This window comes from Zosterops lateralis (assembly GCF_965231275.1).
Source record: "Zosterops lateralis genome assembly, chromosome: W".
NCBI classification, from domain to species: Eukaryota; Metazoa; Chordata; class Aves; order Passeriformes; family Zosteropidae; genus Zosterops; species Zosterops lateralis.
This window is the reverse complement of record NC_139801.1, coordinates 29024561-29051565: the sequence shown is the minus strand read 5'-3', so window position 1 is coordinate 29051565 and position 27005 is coordinate 29024561. Positions and strand designations below refer to the sequence as shown.

Below are 27005 nucleotides of genomic sequence, written 5' to 3'. Positions count from 1 at the left end.
CCTGTTGTCCCAGCATTGGAGCAGCCAGGTGATAACATGCTCTGCTAGACAAGATCTGAAATCCTTTTGCATATCCTGAAGCTCACTCGGGGATAGGGATTGAGTGGTTACCTCTTATTCTGCCTCTTCCTCTTGTTCCTGTGCTGGCTCTGCTTTGTCCTCCATTATTAAATGAGATGCCTTTTATGTCCATTTCTTCTTGCGTATAGGGGCAAATGATACCAACATGGGTTGGTTCTCTGATTCAGCTGCATCATTCATCACCAGGGTCTGAGTAGCTGCAGTGCTTGTTGCAGGGTTTGGAGTAGTCACAGTACCTGTTTGTGGGGGTTGGTATAGCCACAGATAGTTGCTTAACCCTAAACAAGATCTGAAGCACATTCAGCATTCCTAGCAATAGGACCAGGACCACAGGACCAGAAATAGCCTAATTTCAACATCCCAGGGATTTAAAAAAATTTCAAAATTCTCAGACAGTTCTGTAATTAGCCTGGAGGAGAAAGGGAAGATGTAGGAAGATGTCTCCCCCTTGGGTCAATTCTCTGAGAAGAAAAGGCAAAAGGTGTAATTATTAATTAGAAATATAATTAATATTAATAATTATACAAAACTATTGTTTTTCAAATAATTAATTTGACAAATAATTTATTATTTGTCCCAGTTTGAGACAAAATTTAGGAGGAAGCTTCCCAAAGAGATCTCCTCCAGAAAGCAAATTTCAGCAGCCCCTCCTCCAACAGGTTCAGGAGATAATCTCCTTGAAGAAAAGTGGAATAAACTGTTTATTTCACAAGCAAAGTACTCACAAACATGAGAAAATGAATAATATTAAACAATAAAACCTCTCCTTGTTCTGAAGAGATGGCAAACTCAGAGTCCTGTGGTTTAGAGAGTGTCCTCTCTGGGTGTGTCTCGGTCTCTTCAGTCTCTCTCAGTCCCTCCCAGGCTGGAATGCAGTGTCCCAGGCCCCAGTGGGCCACAGGCATGATTTCCTAGTGTTATTCTGGATTTTCCGTCCAGAGCAGGGCTGAACAGTCCCAGAAGAAAGCACAGTCCTGGGAAAACCTTTCTTGCCGTAGCTAATTAGGAAAACCAGCAAAAAAAGCAAAGAAAAACTCCCTGTCTCTCTCTGCAAAAGCTGAGAACTCAGAGAGCACTGAGCCTTATCTCTCTCTCACTGTCTGTGCTAGGCAGCACAGTCCCTGAGAGAGGAATTCTGGGGGAGTAAAGTGAAGCTTCTGCAGACAAACTGTGCCCTGCTTCTCCCCTCCATCACCCTTTCTGTCTCTCTGGGCCTAGCTTAAAGCTACAGGACCCATTTCTGAGCAGAAAAAACAGACAATGGGATACCAGACCATACAGTCATCCCAGGACAAATTCTCAATAGATGACTCCCAAAGTACAGAGATGATGGCAATGCTGAGTAAACATACCAGCAATTCTATCATATCACAAGCCAGTATTACAAAGTACAACAAAACAAGAAACTTAGCCCAGGCCCCAGAGATGACAAATACCAAAGGAGAAAGCACATGCTGCAGGTAAGTAGATACATAATGTAACTCTGAGAACAAGTGCAATAACTCTTTGAGAAAATAAATCAACATTGTGACCAATGTCTATTAAACCAATACAATAAAAGCTTATAACAAATTTGTTTTAACAGGCTTTGCTCAGATCTGTCATTATCTCAACCCTTCATGCCCCACATCAGGCACCAAAAAGGACTGTCGACTCCAGCCAGCAACTAAGTACCACACATACGATTGCTCACTGCCCCCCACCTCCCTTGGGAGGAGAGTCAGAAAAAAAGTAAAACCTCATGTGTTGACATAATAACAGTTTATTAATTGAAACAAAATAAAATCTAATAATAGTAATAATAATCATTGTACTGAAAAGGAGAAAGGGAGAGGAATAAAACCCAAAGAAAACAAATGATGCACAATACAGGTGTTCACTACCCACTAACTGATGCCCAGCCTGTCCCCGAGCAGCAAACCCACCTTCTGGATAACTCTTCTCAGTTTATATATTGGGCATGACATTCTGTGGTGTGGAATATCCCTCTGGCCAGTTCAGGTCAGCTGTCCCAGCCATGCTCCCTCCTGGCTTCTTGTGCAGGTCCTCTCTGGCAGAGCCTCAGACACTCAAAAGCTCTTGACTCAGAGTAAACAATACTCAGTAACAACCAAAACATCAGTGTGTTATCAGCATTAATCTGTACTGAATCCAAACCACAGCACTGTGCCAGCTACTAGGAAGAAAATTAACTCTATTCCAGCTTAAACCAGGACACTGCTTCAGTTATAGTCATACTTTATATATTAAAAAAAAAATAAAATTGTTTCTTCCTACTGAAATTTGTTTCAAAGATTGTTTTCTCATTTTCTTGTTCCATCTTCCTCTCACCTTCCTGAACTCTTTAGGACTTCAGCATGCATTTGACAGTGACTGGGAAGCTGGGAAAATCACTTACAACAATTATAAAAATGGATCTGATGATGCTGTTCTGGCTTACAAACTCTTGGTGCAAACAGGCAACCGAGCAAAGCCCATTGACATCAGCCAGGTACTGTATCAGTCCATAGTGGTTTATACAGGAACACACAATTCCATCAGGAGTTGGGGGAGATGCAAGAAAAATGCCATAGCTCCTTTTTTCATCTTGATGAATTGAAATTTCTGGGTTGTACCTAATTGCATAGCCTCACTGACTTTGCCTGAGCTGCATGTTAGCTGCAGTCTGGCTTGTGTTGAGAAGTATTTAAAATCAATGCCAGGAACGCCTGTCCTTCATGATTATTGGCTAGCATGGGTTAAATGCTGTTCCTGTCTCATACACACATGCACACAGTTTCCTCTGCAATTGGTGAGGAAGATGCTACTCTGCATCCTTTGGTATGTGGAGACTGGTCCTATGCAAGACATAAAGCCAATGTTAGTCTTGTTGCCCTAAGTGGAATCATTTCTGATTTGAATCAGATTTTTTTTATAGGGATGACCTTTGCTCAGCCTTTTGATGTGGCTTTGAATCTAGCATTCGCAATTATTTGGTTAATTCCTACAAATTTATTCGACACACACATTTTAAAGAAAGATGTTTACAAATGATAGTGAATGGAAGGTGACTGAAATAATTATATGCTGTACAATATTATTGTACTGTCATTACTAAATATAGATATACTGTAGTAGAACTGAGAATGGAAGTTGGTTGAGCTGCCTAAATAAAATGCATCCTAGCTTCTTTCACAAGGTTATCATAGCATATGACTGCTTTTGCTACTTTTTAATATCACATAGGTAGGTGAAATATGCTGGGTTTGACTCCTTAAGCCAAAATTTTATTTTAATCCTTTTAAGAAAAAATTGTGCAGTAGCCTAGTTTCTTCTCTCCTAGAATCATCGACTCAGTGCTTTCAGGCAGAAAATAGTCTCTTTAGTGAGTTTCTCAGCAGATCTGCTTATTTTTAATTTTTTTTTCTGATATTAAAGGGCTGAGTACTGTACCATACAATCCCAAAGACAGCTTGAAGACATACAGTTGATGCATATCCTGTGGATTAATTGAATCCAGATCCTTGGAATCTAGTTGTGGGGTGTGGTGTTTTATTTTTTTTTTTTTTTTTTTTTTTTTGAGGGGAGGAAAGGTTGACTTTTTTTAATTGCTGTCACTAATGTTCTTCATTTCATTAAAAGGACCTGAAACTGGAGCCAAGTCAGAATTTTAAATAAACAAATCAAACAAAGAAACCCCAGAGTAATACTTTTAATCCAGAGTTCTTTGTCATAGCTCTAGTTGTGCAGTATTTGGCTGAAAAACCTTAGAAGCATACCAGTGCTTTTTACCCCATAGATACATTTGCCAACAGTGACCCAAATAACACAGTGCACTTGTCTGGCTTTTTTTTGCACTGGGCATTTTCTGAAATACATAGATCATGGGAGACAAGTGTTAGAAAAGTTTATACAGACATTGTTTTATTTAGGATCTCCATTTACTTGGTGTCATTTTCTTCAATGTTAACAACAGAGGTTAACTGCACACAGGCATGTATAGGCGCTCTTGCCAAGTTTTTTCCCCTTTGCTTTAAAATACATTTCTTCAATTCTGTTGTTTTCCACCCTCAATTACAGACAAATTTTTTTTAAATTTGTATTTAAATTGTTCAGTTTGTTCTGGAATCATCTGATGATATAGTGGGTATTATAAAAATTATATAAATATTAGTTTATCAAAAAACACTTTCCACTGTTACTGTAGTTGTTTAGATTTTTCTTCATTCTCAAACAATAGTTTGCTGGTAAGTCACTTCAAGTGAAAGTTAATGCTATTTGTCTTTTTATTTCCCCCTCCTATATGTGTGTGTTGCATCTCTAGGCTTTTTGTCATAAGCTTTGCAGCAAGAGCCCTGAAAGCAAAACTCATTCTGAATGGCTTTCAATCTTTCCATTTTGCAGTTGACTAAACAACGTTTGGTGGATGCAGATGGAATCATTAACCCAAATACTTTTTACATCTACCTGACAGCCTGGGTTAGTAATGACCCTGTGCCCTATGCTGCCTCACAAGCCAACATCCAGCCTCCCCACCCAGAATGGGTCCACGACAGAGCAGACCATATGCCAGAAACAAGGCTGAGAAGTAAGTAGCATTTCATCTTAATGTCTTACAGTTTATATAGGTGGTCTCACTCCTTTAAGACCTAGTAACTATAGTTGGGTGATGCTGTATAGGGCTCAGAAGCATAAACAGAACAATATATTGTGTTACTCTGTAGACGCAGGACACAATTGCAGTTGTTGAATCCAGTGTAATGTGGCACCACTGAAGGGTTTTATCATGTTGAAAAATTAGTTTTATAACAGTTTCTACCAAAGCTCTACGAACTTATAATAAGCATTGCTCTTAATGTCACTTAATAGTTCTGTATGCAAGAGAAACCTGGAGATTGCAGTAAATCCCTGAATTTCATCATGTATATCCTCAATTTTTGATATGTAAGGAAATTTCATCAAGTTAGCTCATATGTATAAGATGCCAACACTAATGTTGTACAAGAGCTATTTTGAGGAGGAGTCTGTGTGAGTGGGTGTTTTTCCATCCCTTCCACTCTGTGCTGTTCACTGTTTTGCATCCTGAGCAGCAATGTTGGTTTGCCTTGCTTCACTTCAGTAATTTATTGGGAGCACTGCTAGTTGGACACCAGTGGGGAATGGGAGAGTACATGTGGAGGAGGACTGGTGCTCTTGAAAATGTGATTGGGTAACAAGCTAGCTGTGCTTCAATGTATCCAAACCCTAGGATAGGTATTCAGTAAAAAGCTGGTGAAGATTGCATACATATATTGAAATCTGTAGTTGTTAAATGATATAGAATTCTTTGGAGACTTGATAAAGGCTGTGTTTATCACAAATATAGTAATTTCCTTTATTCAGAGTTTTTAAGTGTCAGTTGTTCAAAAGATGCAAAAATTTTAATTCAACACCTTTAAGCATTCTACTATAGAGAGCGTCTTGTTAACCATGCTATCTCCTTCCCAAACATGTTAAAACATTGCTATACTTTTCCTAGTTCCAGCAGCTGAGCCCATAGAATATGCTCAGTTTCCTTTCTACCTCAATGGATTGCGTGAAACTTCTGACTTTGTGTAAGCTATCAAGAAAGTGAGAGCTATCTGTAATAACTATGCTGGTATGGGGATTGCCAGCTACCCAAATGGTTATCCATTTCTATTTTGGGAGCAGTATATTGGACTTCGTCACTGGCTCCTCTTATCCATTAGTGTGGTTTTGGCTTGCACGTTTCTGGTGTGTGCCCTCTTCCTCCTGAACCCTTGGACATTTGGCATCATTGTAAGTTTATTATAAGGGTCTTTGTTGAAGTTAAATTCCTTTCAGCATAGCTCTTGCTATAATCAGGAAGGTTTTGTTTATGTCTGGGCATCTGATAGAGTATGTATATTGCATCATTCATTATATATTTATTCAGCTTGAGGGGGCAGAGTTCATGCTAAAGATACAAAATTAATAACTTCTGTCCACCTTAATAACCTTTGTCCTTTATCCACCTTTTTGCAGCTTTAAAGGTTTTGTTATAAGGATACAGGAATTTTTATCATTGTTCAGATGCCCATTAACATGAGAAATAAAGACACAAAAATTTAGTATGTTATTAAATATTAAAGTTATTTCTATTTAGTTTTTCCTTCCTTCTTTTTATCAATGCTATTTTTCAAGGCAGTTGCTTGTGACTAACTTGCCTGTAAATTTGCCCACTGGTTTCTGAATGCAGTCTTTCTGGAAAGACTGGAATGGTTAGGTTGTACAATACACACTGAGAAGAGTCTAACTGGGATATCGAGGAAAAAGAGCTATAAAATTATAAATTGAAGAGAATACTCCTTCAAGCTTTCTGCAAGGTATCATAAGCCTCATAGTAAACATTCAAGTTAAATTGGATTATGATGTTTCTATGTTTAAATTCCATAAACTGTTATATGGTTTATGTGTATGGTTTCATAAATGTTGTGTGGCTTAGAAAAATGTAAAACAGTTGCTAGATTTTGTATTATACATTTATATAGCAAGTATGTTAAAAGGTAAATGTTTAGAATATTTTAATAGCACTGAATCAAGCAATTTATGTTATTTTTCTTGATTCATTAGCTAATAAAATAATTTATTATAGTGCATACTTTTACCACTTGGAAAGGTGGCTTTTTTTCAGTCTGACATTGCTTTTAAAGTTTGTCTCTTTTTTCCCGCTTGGCTTTAGAAACTTTGAAGTTGATTCCATGGATTTCCTCCCCTCCCTTATTATTTTTTACAAGGTAGATGAAAGAAAAATAAAAGCTTTCATTTATATTTATCTATTTGCACTGTCCATATGAATCCCTTCAAGTATCTTTAAAGCTCAAAGGCACCCTGTAACCCAAGACTCATCAGCTAATTATGATATTCACCCTCTTCTGGGCTTTAAACGTATTCTGGAGTCATTCTCACTTACATTTGGAGTACTACGAAAAGAATTCCAATGCAGTTATTTGAAAGTCAGTTTTTCTAGAAGGTTTTTCAGAGAAACATTTGAAAAAGAGAAAAATTATGATCTAGTGAATATCCATGAGAAGGAAGAAAAAAATTATTTTTCAAATCAAATTGATAAATTGTTACCAATAGAAAAGTAATACTTGATCTCTTAAATGGTTCTTGGGATAATAATTTAAACTGACTATTTAGAGGGTAATTGCCATTGAGCACAATGAAACTAGGAAAAATGACTTGTCTGAGGATAAGAGAAGGACTGATATGAGGGATATATTTTATAGTCCCCATATTGTTTTGTAATATCCTTCTTCATTTGTCTAGAGTATGAGAAGTTACTAACAGCTATTTGAAATCATCTAGGTGGTGGTGCTGGCTCTGATGACTGTGGAGCTGTTTGGCATGATGGGTCTAATTGGAATAAAGCTGAGTGCAGTGCCTGTGGTTATCCTGGTTGCTTCTGTTGGCATTGGTGTGGAATTCACTGTTCATATTGCTTTGGTATGTAAAACTAGAAAACATTTTCAAAGTATTTTAAAATAAAATGGTAACTGTTATTATTCCAAATCCTTACTTAAACTCCTAAGTCAGTGGCAGGATTTTCAGAAAAGTATCAGTCATAAACTTCGCACAAAGTTTTTTGTGCCATTTGGATTGTCATGGTAGAGTACATCTGATCTGAAGAAATTCTTCCTAACTGTTGAGTCAGTCTCCTAGAAGAAGGAACAGATAACAATATTTTAATATTAATAATTCTTTTTGAAGACTGATTAATTAAAATCATGCATAAATGTGGTATCTGGTTGTGTGAGACATGCATAGACAAAGCAGAGCTCTTAATATTCACTATTTTAGGCCACACTCATTCATCATCTGCAGCCTCAATGGTGTTGACTCTCAGTGCTATGTAGTTCTTTATGCACTCTTGTGTGTAGATTCTGTATCTTGTAGTAAAGAAACCTTCAAAGGGAGATATTCAAAATGATATAATGTCATTTAATCTCTCTGGAACACTAAAATTTTAATGATTTTAATTCTTCATGGGAAAAATCACCCTCTTTTAAAAACCCAGCAGATATTAATAATGAGCTCAAATGTGCAATCTGTAGGGAAAGAGTTTTCCAATGTAATAAAGAAAAGCAGAGAGGAATAAATGCTTGAATGTTTTATATAAACATTTTCAACAATTTCAGTTAGGTGTTCAAATCTAGAGTGCATCTAATTATCCAATTTAGTCAACCTGATGTACAGAAGTGCAGAAAAATGACAGTTTTCTTGCAAGGGAGCAGTTTTGAATATTTGTTATGCAAAACCCATCCAGCTTTATTTGGCGACCAAGACTGAATCGAATAAAAAGGCTATTTTCCTGTGTTCACATTTGACACTGGAAGCGCTGATCTATGTATGCAATATTAAAGATAAGTTTAGACCAAGGCCTGATTTCTTTTTTCTGTAAATTAAGCAATTTTTATACTAAGTTGGAGTTTATAGATATTTTCTTGGAAATTAGGGGATTTCAGAATTTAAATGTTTCTATACTACAAATGAAAAGCTACCCATGTTTTAAAACATTTTCCATTTTTCTGTTCTTAGTAGTGTTATATCTCAGAACTCTCAACATTACATAGGGAAAGGTCTCTTCACGCAGTCAACATAAATCATTTTTCTGTAAAATTATTCTAATCCATTTTTCAGAAGAATGTTATTTTAAGAATCTCATTGTCTTTATGGATTTGAATCTTACCACATTAAAAAGTAGGAATGGGTGAGTCTAGTCAATATAATATCATCTCAAGAAAAAGATGTTTGGAGCCTACTATAATCTCTGGTATATTAGTATCATAGCAATCAAAAACGAAATGAAAGGAGGGGACTGGAAAATGGGGTGAGAGATGGAGAGATTGGACGGCGATTTAATAAAACATTTAGACTCAGCAGGAGAATGGGTAGACTATTGAGAGGATCTGGTAACAGTGAAAAGAAGCTGATAATTAAAAGGAATCCAAGCACACTGGTGATGGTCAAATATTTGGAACATAGCAGGGGAGGGACTTGAACCTACCCCAGTACTGAGTGGAACTCAAACCCACTACAGTATTTACACCAAATTTGCTCAAGAAGCTTTAACACTTACCTTTTGATGCCTCCCACATAAAGGATGACAGCTGAAATCACATCCTTGGCTGACAGTTGGATGTTTGAAGATGAGAGGATCCAAAAGTGGTAGCCTAGGGTCTAATTTGGGTCTCCAAACAGTTAATACTTCTCTACCCTAGGCATCCTGTAGCAGATTTAGCTTCAGATCTGGAAAGGCAATTTATTTGAGTGGTACAGCAGTAGAAGCAGCTCAAACTGGGTGCCTCCAGAGAGGGACCCTGAACAAAGAAATACCTGGGCTATTATACTCTTACAGACTAAGTTTCCCAGCCCTCACATGACAGTCTGCTCCAATAATAATAATTAGGTCTGAGGTCTTCTTGTCCTTCATTGGTTCTCTTAATTGTCTCTAGGCAGGCCATTTCTTATCTGTGAGGCTGCAGCTTCTGCTGAAGGGGTAGTGGCCTTCCTTGCTTCCTTATCTTTCATTGTGAACTGGCTCTGTGGCCTCCTTTTACTAAACTAGGTAAAAGTTCAGGGTATCTAGGCTTGCAGCCTAAGGCTTCAGAAAATTTAGCTACTAATGCTAAGCAAGTTATACTAAAATAATCCTCTAATGATCATTAAGTCAAACTTCCCTGCCATGGGCAGAGACTTCTTTCACCAGATCAGGTTGCTAAAAGCCCTTTCCTACCTGATCTTGAAAACTTGCAATGATGGGTCATCCACAACTTCTCTGAGCAACCTGTTCCAGTGTCTCATCACCCTCATCATGAAGCATTTTTCTTTATACACAATACAGATCTACCCTCTTTCAGTTTAAAATGCTTGCCCCTTGTCCTGTCACAACAGACCATCGTAGAAAGTCCTTCTTAATCTTTCTTATAAGCCCCCTTTATATACTGAAAAGCCACAATAAGGCCTCCCTGGAGCTTTCTGTTTTCCAGGCTGAAAAACCCCACCTCTCAGCCTGTTTTCATCAGAAATGCATTCCAACCCTCTGACCATATTTGTGGCCCTCTTCTGGACCTACTTTAACAGGTCCATGACTTTCCTGTGCTGGGGACCCTAGAGCTGGATGCAGTACTCCAGGTGGGGTCTCAAAAGAACAGAGTAGAGAGGCAGAATAATCACCCTTGACCGGCTGGCCACTCCTCTTTTGATGCAACCCAGGATATGATTTGGTTTCTAGGCTGCAAGTGCACATTGCCAGTACATATCAAAATTTTCGTCTACCAATATCCCTAAGTCCTTCTCTGTAGGTCTGTTTTCAATCCACTCATCCACAAGGCTGTATCAGTATTGGGAATTGCTCTAATCCAGGTGAAATGCCATGCATTAATATTTAGAGGGTTTGTAGAATTTCTTTTCAAGGCTTAACTGAGAACCACTCCAGATCAGTCCAGAATTGTATGAATATTCACACTCTCTTTCTCTCTTAATGCTGTTTCACACTCTCTTTTCTGCCATGGGGCATTCAAGGAAAAGTATGCACTATAATCACATTTCAGCAGTGTTCTAAAACATAATGCTATCCTCATTGTATATAAACTCTTTAAAAATATATTTCTGTCAAAAGATTGATTGACTTCTATGTACACTACAAAAATAAATTTTCACATAAATTGTATGTCATAATTTTATCTTTGTAACTGAAATGACACTGTCTCGGTTTGAGACAAATTTGGAGGAAACGTCCTGAAAGGGTGTCTCCTCTAAAGAAAAGTAGATTTTGGCAGCCCCTCCCCAACAGGTTCGAAAGGAATTTCTTGGAGGAAAGTGAAAAAAAGCCCTGTTTATTTAACAAGCAGAGTGCACGCAGGTGTCGGAAAAGAGAATGAATAATGTTAGATAATAAACCTTCTCGTTGTGGAGAAAGCTGGTGGATTTTTAGCTCTGCTCAGCTTCTCCCGAGGTCCGGAGCAGGGATGTGGTGTCCCTGAAGCCTTCCCCCACTGGGCTGTGGTGTGGGGCTCCAGGTGTTAGTCTGTTTTTTCGGACTGGAACAAAGCTGAACAGTTCCAGAAGAAGAAGCCACAGTCCCAGGAAAACTTCTTGCCTTAGCTAACAAACAAGAAGCTAGCTAAAAAGCAAAGATGTACTCCCTCTGTCCATGCTGACAACACAGCCGAGTGAACCCGGGGGATGACATGTGAAAACTGCGCCAAAAGAACTCCACCCGCTTTGCCTCCTCCCTCTCTCTGACCTAGCTTAAAGTTACAGGACCTATTCCTGGGCATAAAGCAGACAGTAGGGGATACAGTATCGTACAGTCACCCCAAGACACACACAAACCTACTTCTATCAAAATAGACAGGTGAATATTTTTTTCTTTTACCTCCTTATGCTGAAAGGCATGATGAGCCTTTAACATGTTATATACTCTTTCCTATTTAACATTAGTGAGCATTCTATACAAATAAAAATGCATTTAAAAAGAAAAACATCACTGTCATAGTGTTTCCAATAGAAATAAGGTCCCTGCATTTTGTTTGGTATAAACTGTCATGAAAAATACTGTAAAAAAACATTCTTATGATACAAAAATATAAATATCATTCACAATTAAAAAGGTTTTAAAAATCCCCAAAGCAAACCAAAATAAATGTTGTCAGCCACGAAGTTCTCTCTTTGTCAATGTGACTATTGAAGTGTGAAGCAGCAGACAGGTTACCTGCACATGACATGCAGGACAACGAATTGGGCAGGGGCAGAAAAATGATGGAGAAAGATGAAGAGAGAATGAGAACTTTTGTTCTAGTGTTTTAAGTTAAGGTTCTCCATCCTTATGGTTTGGTTTCAAACAGAATACAGAGATTGAAGCATTTTTTTCAGGCCCTTCACTTGCAGCAATCAGTCTTTAGACTAAAACATAACCAAAAAAGCTAAATTAGTTTCACAAAGAGATCCCAATTTAGCTGTTTTAATTAAAAGTGCCAATGCAGCATGGGAAAACCAATCAAAACAACAGAGGAAAAGTGTCACTCAGTCCTGGATCCAACAGAAAGTCATTCATATTTAATAAGTAAAAATAGAAGGGTTGTTTTTAATTATTCCATTTCATTTTTCTCACTTCTTATTAACTTCTTTCTTGCGATTAAAATAAGGTGACAGGTTACTGCTTTGAATGCTATAAGGAGACAGCTGAGCTGTGGCTTACCAAGAAAAAAATAGATTATTAAGCCTCTAATGCCACTCAGTTAACAGTATCAATATCAAAATAAGGCATACGCTTTTTGAATTTCTATAACCACCAGCATCTCTCAATGTTCAGCACATTTTGAAGTGAAAAAAGAATATTATAGTGTTTGCCCACACTTTGCACCGTTTATGAAAAAATGTCAAAACACTTTTGTGAACAGTAATTAAGCCTCACAACTCTCCTGGGAAGTAGAAAAGTACAATTATGCCCATTTTACTGACTGAGAAACTGAGGTACAGGGCAGTTGCATGACTTGACCAAAATCATGTGTACCAAGTCATTAATCAAGTGGGAAACTGAACCACACTCCCAAACTCTGACTTTCTGTCTTCTATTTTATCTTGGCCCTTTGATAATGGTAGTCTATGGTACATGTTAGTTAACACCCGTGCAGTTTTCACTGGTGCCTATTAACAGGGAAAGGCAGACTCACACCATCACCAGTGGGTTCAGAAGTCCATTAAGGGTTACCATACAGTAAAAGAGAAACTACAGTACACTGGGAACATACACACACTGACAGGCACACTTCGAGATGCACACATCAATACACACAGCAAAACAAAACCTGCACACAGCTAAAACTATTTGTCTCCAAGACTGACATATTTAACTTCATCTCTGCTTATTTTTTTAAAAAATTGTGCATAGCGTGTTTGAAAATTAACAGTAACATTTCATACTACCACAGTTTGTGATATGCAGATTTAAAATATTTTAAACAAACATGTACCTTTACAGAAAAAATCCTATTACATAAGCAATATTTGCATTGAATTATACAAGTAAATCAAACAATATTTAAGCAGCAGAAACTTAAGCTGAAATTTAGAACTAGATAAAGTTGTGGTAAAGAAAGTACAGTAAGTACAGAGCAAACCCAATATTGTCCTCACTCTATTAGGTGGAGGCAAGAGAGTCCATATTATACTGCTTTATAGTTTTCTTTTGTATATTACATATGCATACCTCTTTAAATATTTATAGAAATATTAAAAAAAATAATACAATAAGTTGCAGTAACACTGAATTGCTGTCCTGATGCAGCATGTCCTTTCTCACAACTTTGAGCAGTACTTCTCTTCAAGCCGTTCTGGAAATACAGCTTTCCATCTTTGGCCTCTTCTTTGCTTCAGTTATTACCCTTTACAAATACAGAGGAAAAAATCAAAACATTAATTAAAGTTCAAGAGAATGAAAGAAATCAAGCTAACCCAACACTAATTTTGTGATTCTTGTGGTCACAGTTAGCAGTGAGGCATGATGTTTCTCTTTTTCCAGTCACTGGGGACTTTGCCTGACTGCCATGGCTTTTCAAATATGTGTGGCTTGACAACTACATCGGTTAATTCCCTAAGGACCCTGGGATGCATCTCACTGGGTCCCATGGACTCGTATATGTTCAGGTTCCTCAGGTGGTCTCAAAGCTGATCGTCTACAATGGGTAGGACTTCCTTCCCTCAGTCACTGCCTTGAGATTCAGAGACACGAGAGATGTGGGAAGAGAGATTGCCATTGAAAATGGAAGCAAAAAAGTTGTTGAGGACCTCAGCATCCTCCATGTAGATTGTCACCAGATCCCCTATTTATCAGGGAAGATACAATTAATTTTTCCTTCCTTTTCTGACTAACATACCTGTAGAAGCCATTATTATTATTATTATTATTATTATTCACATCCCTTGCCAAATTTATCTCCAGCTGTGCTGGATTCCTGATCCCATCCCTACACATCTGGGCAGCATCCTTATATTCTTCCCGGGATGCGTGCCCCTGCTTCCACTGCCCGTGCATTTCCCTCTTGTGTTTCAGTTTAACCAGGAGGTCCTTACTCAGACATGCCTTACTCCTGCCTTCCTTGCCTGATTTCTTGCACATGGGAATTGATAGTTCTTGTGCTCTAAGAAAAATGTCTTTAAATAGCTTCCAGCTCTGTTCAGCTCCTTAATCCCTGAGAGCAGTTTCCCAGGGGGTCCCATCCACCAGTCCCTTGAACAACTGAAAAAAATCCAAGCATTAATTAAAGTTAAAGAAAAAGAAACAAATCAAGCGAATCTAACACTTATTTCATGATTCTTGTGGTTACAGTTAGCAGTCAGGCAATGTGGACTCTTCTTCCCTCAGTCATAGACTTCTTGGTAACGAAATCCTGATGCCAATCAAAAAAGATTTAGATGCCTTGATTTCTGAATGCCACAAATTCAGTCAAAAACAAGGAAAATGTCAAAGAGAAAAAAGCTGTATCTGATACTGGACACAGTTAAGATTTTCATATTAGTCTGCTGTTCAGCTTGGAAAATCTGAGCCCAAACATTTCCTTATTCTGAGGATACTATCATTTACTATATTCCTAGACTTTGAGTATAAATGCATTCAGGTTTATTTGCTCTTTGAGATGTTTGGAGAGAAGTTTTATAAATCAGAAGGTGGTTTTATCAGGAATTGCCAAAAAAATTCCATCAAAATTCTGCACGTATATGCATGTGTATCTGCATATGTGTATGTAAAATATTTCTGCCATCAAAATAAAATGCCTTGCTTTGGTCAAACTAGTGTCTGCCACTGAAAAGCTGTGAAAAACAGAGCAAGAAAATAGGGACTGAGAGCTAAGTAAGGATTTAACACCTCTGGCTTTTTTCCCTCAAATGAGGAAGAAAAAGGAAATTAAAATAATTAAATCAGCTTTCAACCCCAAGCCCCAGAAAGCTTTATGGATAAAAAAATTCAATTTATGCCTCCCTTTTAAAGCATTCCCCATAAAATGAACTGATTATTTTTCCAAGAAAATAAACAAACATCTTTTGTCTTCCTCAAACATCTAAAATCATAGAATCAGAACAGTTTGGGCAGGAAGGGACCTTAAAGGTCACCTAGTTCAAACACTCCTGCTATGGACAGGGACACCTTACATTAGACCAGGTTCCTCAGGACCCTATCCAACGTGGTCTTGACCCTGTCCAGGGATGGGGCAGCCACAATGTCTCTGGGCAACCTGTGCCAGTGCCTCACCACCCTCTGAGTAAAGAATTTCTGCCTAATATCCAATCTAAACCTACTCTCTTTTGGTTTAAAGCCATTCCCCCTTGTCCTGTCACTACATGCCCTTGTAAAAAGTCCCTCTCCATCTTTCTTGTAGGCTCCCTTCAGCTACTGGAAGGTCTCAATAAGGTCACCCCAGAGCCTTTTCTTCTCAAGGCTGAACAATCCCAGTGCTCTCAGCCTTTCCTCATAAAAGAGGGTCTCCATCCCTCTAATTATCTTCGTGGCCCTCCTGTGCTGGGGACCCCAGAGCTGGATGCAGTATTCCAGGTGGGGTCTCACCAGAGCAGAGCAGATGGGAAGAATCCCCTCCCTTGCCCTGCTGCCCACACTGCTTTTGATGCAGCCCAGGATACGATTGGCTTTCTGAGCTGCAAGTGCACATTGCCAGCTCATGTCCAGCCTCTCGTCCACCAGCACTCCCAAGTCCTTCTCGCCAGGGCCCCTCTCAATCGGTTCATCCCCCAAGCCTGGATTGATACTGGGGGTTGCTCTGACCTAGGTGCAGCACCTTGCACTTGGATTTGTTAAATCTCATGAGATTCCCACGGGCGACTTCTTCTCGAGCTTGTCCAGATCCCACTGGACAGCATCCCATCTTTAAGGTAGGCCAAATTCTCCACTGAGCTTGGTGTCATCTGCAAATTTGCTGAGGATGCCCTCGATCCCTCTCTCTATGTCATTAATGAAGATATTAAATAACACTGGTCCCAATACGGACATGTCATGGTTTGACACTGTCCAAGTGCCAGGCGCCCACAACAGCCGCTCACTCACCCTCCCCTGCTACAGCTGGACAGAGGAGAGGAAAAAAATTAAACAAAGCCTTCATGAGTTGAGACAAGGACTGGGAGAAAACACTCCAAGGACAAAACAGGCTCAACTTAAAAGTACAAAGTGAATTTATTGCTAACAAAGTCAGAGGAGGATAATGAGAAGTAAAATAAGCCCTTGAAAAACACCTTTTATCCCCCAACTCCTCCCTCCTTCTACCCTGATGGCGCAGGGAGACAGGGCATGGGGGTTTTGGTCAGTTTGTCACCCGAGATCTTCTTCCACTGCTCAGGGAGAGTAGTCCTTCCCCTGCTACGCCGTGGGGTCTCTCCCATTTGTGACAGTTCTTCGTGAACTTCTCCAATGTGGTTCCAATCTCACGAGCAGCAGTCCTCCCAAAACTGCTGCAATGTGAGTCCCTCCCACGAGCAAACAGTCCTAGCAAAACTGCTGCGGTGTGAGTCACTCTTCCATGGGGTGCGGTCTTCCAAGGACAGGCTGCTCCAGCTTGGAAGCAGGGGCCCCCTGTCTCGACTGGGTCTTCCACTGGACCACAACCTCCCCTGAGCATCCACCCGCTCTGGCGTGGGCACCTCCCCCATGGGCTGCACGTGGATCTCTGCATCCCCTGCAGATCCCCATGGGCTGCAGGGGGACAGCCTGCTTCACCATGGTCATCACCACGCCCTGCAGAGGAATCTCAGCTCCAGCACCTGGAGCACTGCCACCACCTCCTTCTTCACTGACCTTGGTGTCTCCATGTTGTTTCCCTCACATGTTCTCACCTCCTCCTCTTCTCTGGCTAGAAAAAAACTGTGCTCCCACTTTGTTTTGATTTTCTTCTTAAATATGCTATCACAGAGGCATTACCACCATGTCTAACTGGCCCAGCCTTGGCCAGCGGCATGTCCATCTTCAGAGCCACCAGGGATTGGCTCTGCTGGACACAGAAGCCATCTCTGTGCTCCCCCCCCCGCTGCCAAAAACCAGGCCATGCAAAACCAACACAGGACCCCTGAGGGACACCACTGGTCACTGATGTCCATTGGGACTCTGAGCCGTTGACCACCACCCTCTGGATGCGATCATTCAACCAATTCCTTATCCACTGAACAGTCCATTCATCAGTTCTATCTCCCTCCAATTTCTATTGCTAGCCTAAGGAGAGATAATGATTTAAGTTTCAAAACATACAAGTTCTTGGATGAACCAGCAGATTATTTTTTCACAGGAACATATTAAATGCCTTGGTAAGTCAGCTTTGACCTCTATGAATCTGCAATAGCCACTGCAACTGCCCCTGGTAAAACAGAGTGCTTGGCCCAGGGACTCCTCCAACCTGGCACCTTGCTGGGCAGATCTCCGAATACAGCACTGCATCCCAAAAGCACAGGGGACACCCCACAATGCAACAATGCACTAGGCAACGTGAAGCTTTCCCATCTCTCTCACTCAGTCCATCTCCCAGAGGGATTTACTCCTCGCTATGGACTTCAAATTCTTTTGATGAATTTTATTCAATAAAGGACAATTCTTGAAGTAACTGGCAATTTTACACTTTCACTGTCATTGGTGTGTGATGTTTTAGAAGATAGTGGTCAGTGATCAGAGCACAGGGAAACAACTGAAAGTTGGCTTTCCTAAGGTTTAGGATTTTGACTAAACTATTTGCCTGGCCTACATCCCTCAAGATCACGAATTCCACCAGGGCATGTTCACTGCAGCCCAGGCTACCTACCGATCTTGACTTCTCCAATGAGTTCCTCTGCATTGGTGAACAAAAGGCCCAGTAATGCATCTCCTCTGGTTGGGCTTTCTATCACAGAATCACAGAACAGTTAGGGTTGGAAAGGACCTCTGGAGATCATCAAGTCCAACCCCCCTGCCAAGGCAGGGTCACCCAGAGCAGGTGACACAGGAACATGTCCAGGTGGGTTTTGAATGTCTCCAGAGAGGGAGACTCCACAACCTCCCTGCGCAGCCGGTTCCCCTGCTCTGCTAGCCTCAATGTAAAGAAGTTCTTCCTCATGTTGAGGAGCCATATACACATGTTTCTTTAACACTTCCAGGGATGGTGACTACTATTTCCCTGGGAAGTCTGTTCCAATGCTTTACAACCCTTTCCATGAAGAATTTAGTATTGATCCCTGGGGAATGCCACTGACTATAGGCCTCCAACTGTATTCTACTCCTCTGATCACAACCCTCTGAGCTCTTCCATTCAGCCAGTTCTTGATTCATCTCACCATCCATTAATCTAACCCACATTTCCTGAGCTTACCTACAAGGATGTTATGGGAGACAGTGTCAAAAGCCTTGCTGAAGTTGAGGTAGACAGCATCTGCTGCTCTTCCCTTGTTGACCCATCCTGCCATGCCATGCCATCTGGCCTGCCATGCCATCACTCGGATTAGGAAGTTATCCTCAATGCACTCCAAGATGCTCCTAGACTGCTTGCATCTTGCTGTGATGCTTTTCCAGTGGATGTCAGGGTGGTTGAAGTCCCCCAGCAGGATCAGAGCCTGCGATCGTGATGCTTCCTATAGTTGAAGCAAGAATGCTTCATCCACATCCTTCCCTTGATAATGTGGCCTGTAGTAAACACCAGCCACAAGGTTTTGTTTGTTGTCTTGGCCTCTAATTTTCACCCATAAGCTCTCAACCTGTGTACTGTTGGTTGTCAAAAACAGCTCTGTGCAATTAATCAATTTTTTTCACATAGAAGGCAACCCCTCCCCTCCACCCCTCCTTCCTGAACATGAGCCAGCGTGTGGCCAGGGGTCCAAGAAGGCCAATGGCATCCTGGCTTGTATCAGAAATAGTGTGGCCAGTAAGACTAGGGAAGTGATCATTCTCCTGTACTCAGCACTGGTGAGGCCACACCTCAAATACTCTGTTCAGTTCTGGGGCCCTCACTACAAGAAAGACATTGAGGTGCTGGAGCAAGTCCAGAGAAGGGCAACAAAGCTGGTGAAAAGTCTGGAGCACAAGTCTTATAAGGAGTGGCTGAAGGAACTGGGGGTGTTTAGTCTGGAGAAAAGGAGGCTCATTGAGATCTTATTGCTCTCTACAAATACCCAAAAGGAAGTTGCAGTGAGGTGGGTGTCAGTCTCCTCCCCCAGGTAGCAAAGTGACAGGATGAGAGGAAATTGCCTCAAGTTGCACCAGGGGAAGTTTAGATTGGATATTAGGAAAAATTTGTTAGTGGAAAGGGTTGTAAAGCATTGGAACAGACTGCCCAGGGAAGTGGTAGAATTATCATTCCTGGAAGTGTTAAAAAATATGTGGATATGGCACTTGAGGACATGGCTTAGTGGTGCATGTGGTGGTGGTTCTAGGTCAGTGGTTGGACTTGATGAACTTAAAGGTGTTTTCCCACCTTAACGATTCTATGATTCTATGATTCCTTGTCTGGCCATCCTGAGCAGTTTATAGCCATCAATTGCAGTGCTCTAATCATGTGATTCATCCCACCAAGTTTGTGTGATAGCAATCAGATCATAGCTTTCCAGCTGCACGGTGGCTTCCAGCTCCTCACGATTTTTACCCATGCTGTATGCATTGCTATAGCAACGCTTCAGTTGGACTGTCGACTGTCTTGTCTTTTTGGAGAGTTGGGGAGCATTCCTCACTACTCTGGTAGGTGTGCTCATCCACCCTGTTGCTTGTGAGTACGTGAATTTTACAGCTTTGAACACCTCTCCACCCCCACCCCCCCAAGTTCCTTAGTTTAAAGCACAATTTACTAAGTCAACCAATCTGCCAACAAAGATTCTCTTGCCTCTTCCAACTATGTAGATGGATGCAATCTCTCCCCAATAGACTGCATTCATTGAAGAACATCCCGTGATCATAGAAGCCAAAACCCTGGTGACAACACTGGCCACTAAGCCAGGTGTTGATCTGCATGATGAGTCGACTTCTGCCCACACCCTTATCCCTGACTGCCAAGACAGAGGAGAAGATCACTTGGGCCCCTGTCCCCTTCGCTTCCATCCCCAGGGGTCTGAAGTCCTGTTTGATCTTGCCCAGACTAAGCTTTACCATGTCATTGGTGCTCACATGGAAGAGAAGTAGCGGATAGTAGTCTGTGATTTTAGCCAGTTGTGGCAGCCTCTCTGTGACATCCTGTATCTTGGCTCCTGACAAGCAGCAAACTTCCCTAGACTGTATATCAGGTCGGCTGAAGCGTGTGCCTCAGTGCCTCTCAGCAGAGATTCACCTGCTACTAGCACTCGCTGCTTTCTTTTGCAGATTTTAGTGTGTGCAACTGGTGCGGTTTCTCCCTGTGAGAGTTGTCCATTAGGTCCACCCACTGCCAAGACTTTGTATCTGTTGCAGGTTGGTACATACAAGGAAATGGGGGGGAGTGATAGATATCCTGATGACACAAGTCACCAGAGACCATGGCACCTCCATCTCCAAGGTGCTGTCAGCTCGCCATTGATGCTCTTTGTCTGGTAGTCCTTGGAGGTCAGTGCCACGGGGCCCTAGTATTTCTTTTTGCAAAGTCTCGAATAATTATCTATTTCTTGTTCCCCCTCCCTAATACAGTGCAGCCTGCTGACTTCCTCCTTCAGCTCCTCCAGCGGCTGCCTGAGTGACTCCACCTGAACACACTTTGCACAGGTGGAGCTTGCACCCTCCTCCACCCAGAAGTGTGGGGTACAGACTTTACAGCCCTCCACCTGGACAGCAGCTTCCCTGACAGGAAGCTCTGTCTGGGTGGCCACTTCCATTCATCCTAGGCTACCTGAGTAGGTAGATGGTCCCTGGCTGCTGCAGAACGCAGCCCTCACCAGGTCTCTGCCACCATGCTTCCAACAATCCCAAAGCACTGCCTAGTAAACTCTTCTAATCCCCTGGAGTCCTCAAGCTGCCGGGTATGTTTGCATAGCCAACAGCTAGTTGGGGTGACCATCAGGGCCACAGCCTATGCCTGTGGGTGAGCAGATCAGGCAGCAGCCCGACAACTGGTAGAGTGCGCTGCCCTTCTCAGGTGCCCTTCCACGCAAACTTCTGTACTGCTTCTCTCAGATGACATTCTCTGCACGCCCTACTTGCATCGCTCCTGGTTGCTGGAGCTCCCTAGGGGCTGGTTATATGTGGCTTCCCAAGGTTTGAACTGGCCATGGGGACAGCTGGCACCACCCAGCATCTACATGTTGTAGATGAGGTACAGAGTTGGTCATATACAGCACTACTAGCTAGTATGCTATATAGTTGGGCATAGTATAGTGCTGCTAGGTTTGAAGTAGAAAAAGTTGCAAAAACATTCATCTTGAATGAAATAGGAATGTAAAAAAGCAGCACACAACCTAGCAGTGTTGCTTTATACTGGTGCTGTTGAATACACTGGCAACTTTCCATCAGTTGAGTGCCTACTGTGTATAATATCTGATAGTGTGGATCCTCAGACCTGTGAGGAGAAATGCACTGTATCAGTGAACACTTCTGTGTAAAATGACAGAAAGACCTGATTCATGGATGTGACTGTGTGCGTGAGCAAAAGTTGCAAGTCCTTGGCCTGTTCCAAATGTATTCAGGAAAACCTGAATCAGTATTGGCTAGTTTTACAACAAAGTTCTCATGACAGTCATGGAAACCATGCCCTCGTGAGAATGACAAGAAAAGCCCTATAATTTTTACAGCTGAGGTACTTTTACTATAAAATGAATTCTTTGCGTGTGGAAACAATCAAACTGAGAAACAAATGAAAGACTTGCTGATGCAGGCATGCATTGTTTCCAAAATTGTTACTATGTCTCTGACTCTGTAATCAATGCTTACTCTGGTCATGTGACTTCAGCAGCAGCTATATGGTATGACTGCATGATCAGACCTTGTCCTGAAATCTAGCCTGCTATAGAGATGCTTTAATGGACTGTAAATTGAAGTAATTAACTGGTGAAAAACTGCATACTAAGAGAGAGGCTGTTTGAAAGACTGTACATGTCTCTCTAATGAAATGGATTTCATTGTTTTACAGGCATTTTTAACTGCTGTAGGAGACAAGAACCGTAGGGCTGTCCTTGCATTTACCACTGCAATCTCATTTACCTCTGATATTAATTCAGAAATGCAGGGAAGAAGCCCTAAAAATGGGAGATATTCCATGTTATTGACCATGCCTGTCAATTATCAGCCTAAAAAAACCCCTCAGTATGTACAACTTTTGATGCTCCCCCTCTGGTATTTAGGAATGAAATGTTTGCACCTTATGTACCCTCACGAGACCCCTCATCCCGGGGGCTGCCTGGTGGGTCGGGGCAGCTCCAGCGGCACCTCCACTTTCCTGCTCCACAGCCCTCAGTGCGCTCCCCTGCCATCATTCACCCACAATGGTAGCAACTCCTTCTGGGGCCCTGGAAGTGCACCTGGAAACAGCAGCAGCAGCAGTCCCAGCATGGGCAGGGCCCTGGTGCTGCCCCCCCACCTGCTTCATCCTCACTGTGCTTCACCCAGCTACAGAAGGCAGTGGCTGCAGGGGCAGGCAGGCCCAGGCAGCCACCCCACACTGTGTGCGCCCGACTCTGCCTGGGGCTGGGACACACCTGCACCATGCCAGGGGGGCCCGGGGAACCCCTCCAGGGCTTCACAGTTCAATCTGTGAAGGTTTTTTCAAAGAACTTTTTAAATTAATGAAACTGAGTTGTATTTAAATATGTTTCCAATTTTCACAAAGAGAAACATTGCTCTCTATGGAATGAGCATGCTGATTTACCCACCTACATTAAAGCCCATTAGAATGCAGCAACAGAGGAACACGGTGCATTTATTTTAGCTGCTGCATTACTGCAAGCCTCTAATACACATAAGAAAATGGGCCCCGCTGTTTTAATTGCCAACAAGAAGGGCATTTGCAGAGAAATTGTCCCAGTCAAAGGAAAGAATGGCTCCTGCCCTGCTGTCCTCCCTGCCCCACCCTGTGTCTGCGATGTAGAAAATGCTGTCACTGGAGTGAAGCCTGTAGATCAAAATTTGATAAAGACAGTAACCCTCTCACCCCACAGCAAATTCTGACTCAAGGCTTTTTAACAACTTAAAGACATTCACAATATTCTTCAGCACATCTTGGAGAATACTAGATATTTAATGACTGTGCAGTGCCTTGATAGAACTATTGAATGTGCAGCAGCTATAGAGTTCACAGAATGAAAGTATCTTTTGAATCCACTTAATGAGTTGATGTTAATATAATTGTAATGTCCCTCCCTTGGATTTATAAACTTGTATATACTTTCTGCAAAGGAAAATTGGCAAATTTAGGTATTGTTAAGCTTTCTGAAAGCTGTTTGATTGTGTTGTGGTTTGAAAGCAAAACAAGTGAGAGGCTCCAAGTTAGAAATACAGTTTAATAAGAGGAAAGGTAAAAAGGTAAAATAAAATAAAAAAAAAAAAAATAAAATGAAATAAATGCAATAACACAAAGGATCACTGACAGAGTCAGAATACAACATGAGCAGGGTGGTGGAAGCAGTCCAGGTGAGGTGCTCTTCGTGAAGCAGTGATCCTGTAGAAAGATCTGGTAGCTCTGGTCCTCTGGGAATCCAGTGGGTAAATGCTGCTTGCACTGTCCCACATACCAGCTTATATCCAGGTGAGAATGCCTGGCTCCTCCCCCTGGGCAGAGCATCTCACAATGGGATGAGGAGTTGTGAAGTGGGTCCTTGATGGCCCATTAAACAGAGATAACTCCTGGAGGGAGTTACCCGTGACTCATGGGCCAGGCGTTAATGGGCCATTAGCAGAAGACACCCCAAAGGCAGGGGCTTGGGAAAACACTGTCCACTTGGTTTAACAGTTCATGGAGATGGTGATAGAATAAATACTTTGTGTACATCCTACACTGCAACCCAGGACACTATGAATTATACTTAAAGGTTGTATTTATATTTTAATATAAATTAAGAGTTGATAGAGCTAAGCATAATTAAGCTCCACTATGTTTAGATTAGAGTACTGTTAAGTTATATGTTATTGCTTTAGTATCCGGATGCTGAGTTCTCTTCTGATTGTTTTTATCAAGTTTAAGAGTTGTTTAGTTCAAAATTATTCTTAAGTTTTGTTAAAAGATGCTTCTCTAAATTTCCAATTATAGTTATTTTTTTAGACAGAAGGCAACTCCACCTGAAGCAGTGGTGATGAACTGCTCCTGAACACCTGTTTGTAGATAGAAGAGGATGCAGTTTGTATGCCTTGAAAACATGTTGACATAGGGTTTTTTTAAGTTAATTTTGTTTTTTGAATTAATTCTAATTTTTTACAGTTTTAAGGTTGCTGGAGAGATAAGAAGCAATAAATGCAGTGCCGTTTTACCTATCAAAGATTTCAACGTAATCTGATTTCTTAAATAAGAATGTTGGCAAATTTGCCAGATGAGATTACACAGGGTACAGTTGTGAGAAGCTACTCAGCTGTTCTGCAGTCTGCCGAAGACACGTTATTATATTTGTTTTCAGTAACCCTGCACTTTGAGAGGTTTTACTAAATTCTTGTTTTGGTGAAATTTGCAGTTGCCATGGGTTTTTCTCATAACTGATTTATTTATAAGTCTAATATGCTTGTTGAGACTTTTATCCCTCTAGTATACCATCATGCTGTTATTCTACTTACGGATTGTTCACTTTTTCTTTTTATTTTTGTGTTAATAATAGCAGAATAAGCTACATCTTTTCATATTTTTAGTTTTATTGAGTATGATGGTTGACTTTGACTTTTCTTCAGTGTACCTTGTGTTTTACTGAAGTAATAATTGAGCTACATTTTATTAATTTGCAGTCCTTTTAGGACAGAGTTCTATTGAGCTCATCTTGTTAAGCTTTATTGCTGTCAAAATTCAATTATACCAGGTTTGAGTGTTATTCAATCTGAGGTATTATGGCTTTTCCTAGTCAGTTGTTCAGTGCTTTCTGTTTTATGCATCCTGATGTCCATGGGTTGTGAACGTACAGGCTGTGCAGGAGGCAGAGCTGTTTGGGCTTTTCTGTGTTTTCTGGGGGCTCTTTGGGCCTGTTGATGTCTTTGAGCTTGAGTGGAAGGTGGAAGCTTTTGGGGACCTTGTTCTAAGTGGTGGATAGACTATCTGGTCTTTTTTCTTTGTGGAGCATTGTTATCCATCCTTGCTGTGGGATGCTGTGTGTCTTTTCAGCTTTGGATTGTGTTTGTCAGTGCAGTCTCTTTTTGCTTCCATCCTGTTTTTTGGATTCCAACTCAACTGGTGAAAAAACTCATAATTTTACGTCCCTTTTTGTTTCATTTTACAGTTATAAATACATGAATGTTTAGAATATATTATCTCAACTTTTTCAAATAGTTACAACTGATATATTTTTAAGAGAAAGGGTTACAGATGATTTCGCCCCTGATAAGTCACAGCTGTGTTTTGACTGTGATAAAATAATAGGATAGCTAGTCAGGGGAAGATCCTGAGGAAGAAGGAATTGAAAGTATTGCAAGAACAGTTTGGGAAGACTAGACGAGTGACCAAATGGGAGAGACACTTACTGCTGTGAGGTGTTGTGGTTTGAAAGCAAAACGAATGAGAGGCTCCAAGTCAGATATTCAATTTAATAAGAAGAAAGGTAAAAAGGTAAAAATAAAATAAAATAAATGCAATAACACAAAGGACCACTGACAGAGTCAGAATACAACCTGAGCAGGATGGTGGAAGCAGTCCAGGTGAGGTGGTCTTCCTGAAGCAGTGATCTTGTAGAAAGGTCTGGTAGCTCTGGTCCTCTGGGAATCTAGTAGGTAAGTGCTGCTTGTACTGTTCCAAATCCCAGGTTATATCCAGGTGAGAATGTTTGGCTCCTCCCCCTGGGTGGAGCATCTCACAATGGGATGATGAGTGTGAAGTGGGTCCCTGATGGCTCATTAAGCAGATAACTCCTGGAGGGAGTTATCTGTAAGTCACAGGCAAGGCATTGATGGGCCATTAGCAGAAGACAGCCCTAAACTAGAGCTCTGCCCCACTTGGTTTCAACAGTTCATGAAGATGGTGATAGAATAGATACTTTGTGTACATCCCATACTACAACCCAGGACAGAGGAATCTGCTGTGAGGTCAGTCTAGGTCTATAGTTGGACCCTGCAGTAGGAGTCTGTTGCAGTCATAGTCGAGGTAGATGAAGGCCTACAGTTAGAGGTGGCAAGGGAATACTTGTATTCTACTGTCATAGTCCTACTATGTAAGGGATTGATTGAGCTGTGGAAGAAAAGTCCCATGCTATCATGGTCAGCCAATCTCACTTTATTTCAATTGTCTTACATTTTTACACACTTCATAACTAGCTCATACATATTGCAAAAGTATAGCTCCTTATTGGCTCTCAGCCAATGACGCACACGTTGTTAAGTACTAATCCCAATGTTAGTGTTATCTTTATCTTTATGGCTTACTCCTTCATTCCTTAGGAAGTTTCTGCATTTTGTTAACTAAACCAGATCTGCCTCAATGACACTTTGACCTTTTAAACTTTTACTAGCTGCATAGTATGTGTCCTTTGGCATGTAGCCATTCTTCAGTCAGGCTCTCTACACTACTAGAATACAGTCATATTCTAGTAAGAAATAACCAGCAGTCAGAGTCTGCAAAAAGAACCCTATGGTGGGAGTTTACTGCAGTCAAAGGTCAGTGAATAGTTAGGGTCAGGATGGCTGAATCATAAAGAAGAATAAACCAAGACTTTTTCACATTATTAGACAAGAGTGTGTAGCTTGACCCGTTTCTATCTCAAATGTGAGGTCTGAATATTAATTGTATGGTGTGAACTTACTGATATAATAGGCATTATTCATAAGTTGATATTATTGTTTTATAGCTGGCTTCTTAGAAAACACGTGT

General features: G+C 41.1%; 1 long non-coding RNA gene across 1 annotated transcript; it reads right to left on the bottom strand.

Moving 5' to 3' along the window:
* Nucleotides 1-1889: 1889 nt before the first annotated feature.
* Nucleotides 1890-11283, bottom strand: LOC310922150. Its single transcript, XR_014592306.1, has 3 exons — nt 11005-11283; nt 9182-9351; nt 1890-7760 (listed from the first exon to the last, which is right to left on the bottom strand). It is a non-coding gene; the product is annotated as an uncharacterized lncRNA (long non-coding RNA).
* Between the last annotated feature and the right edge of the window lie 15722 nt (nt 11284-27005).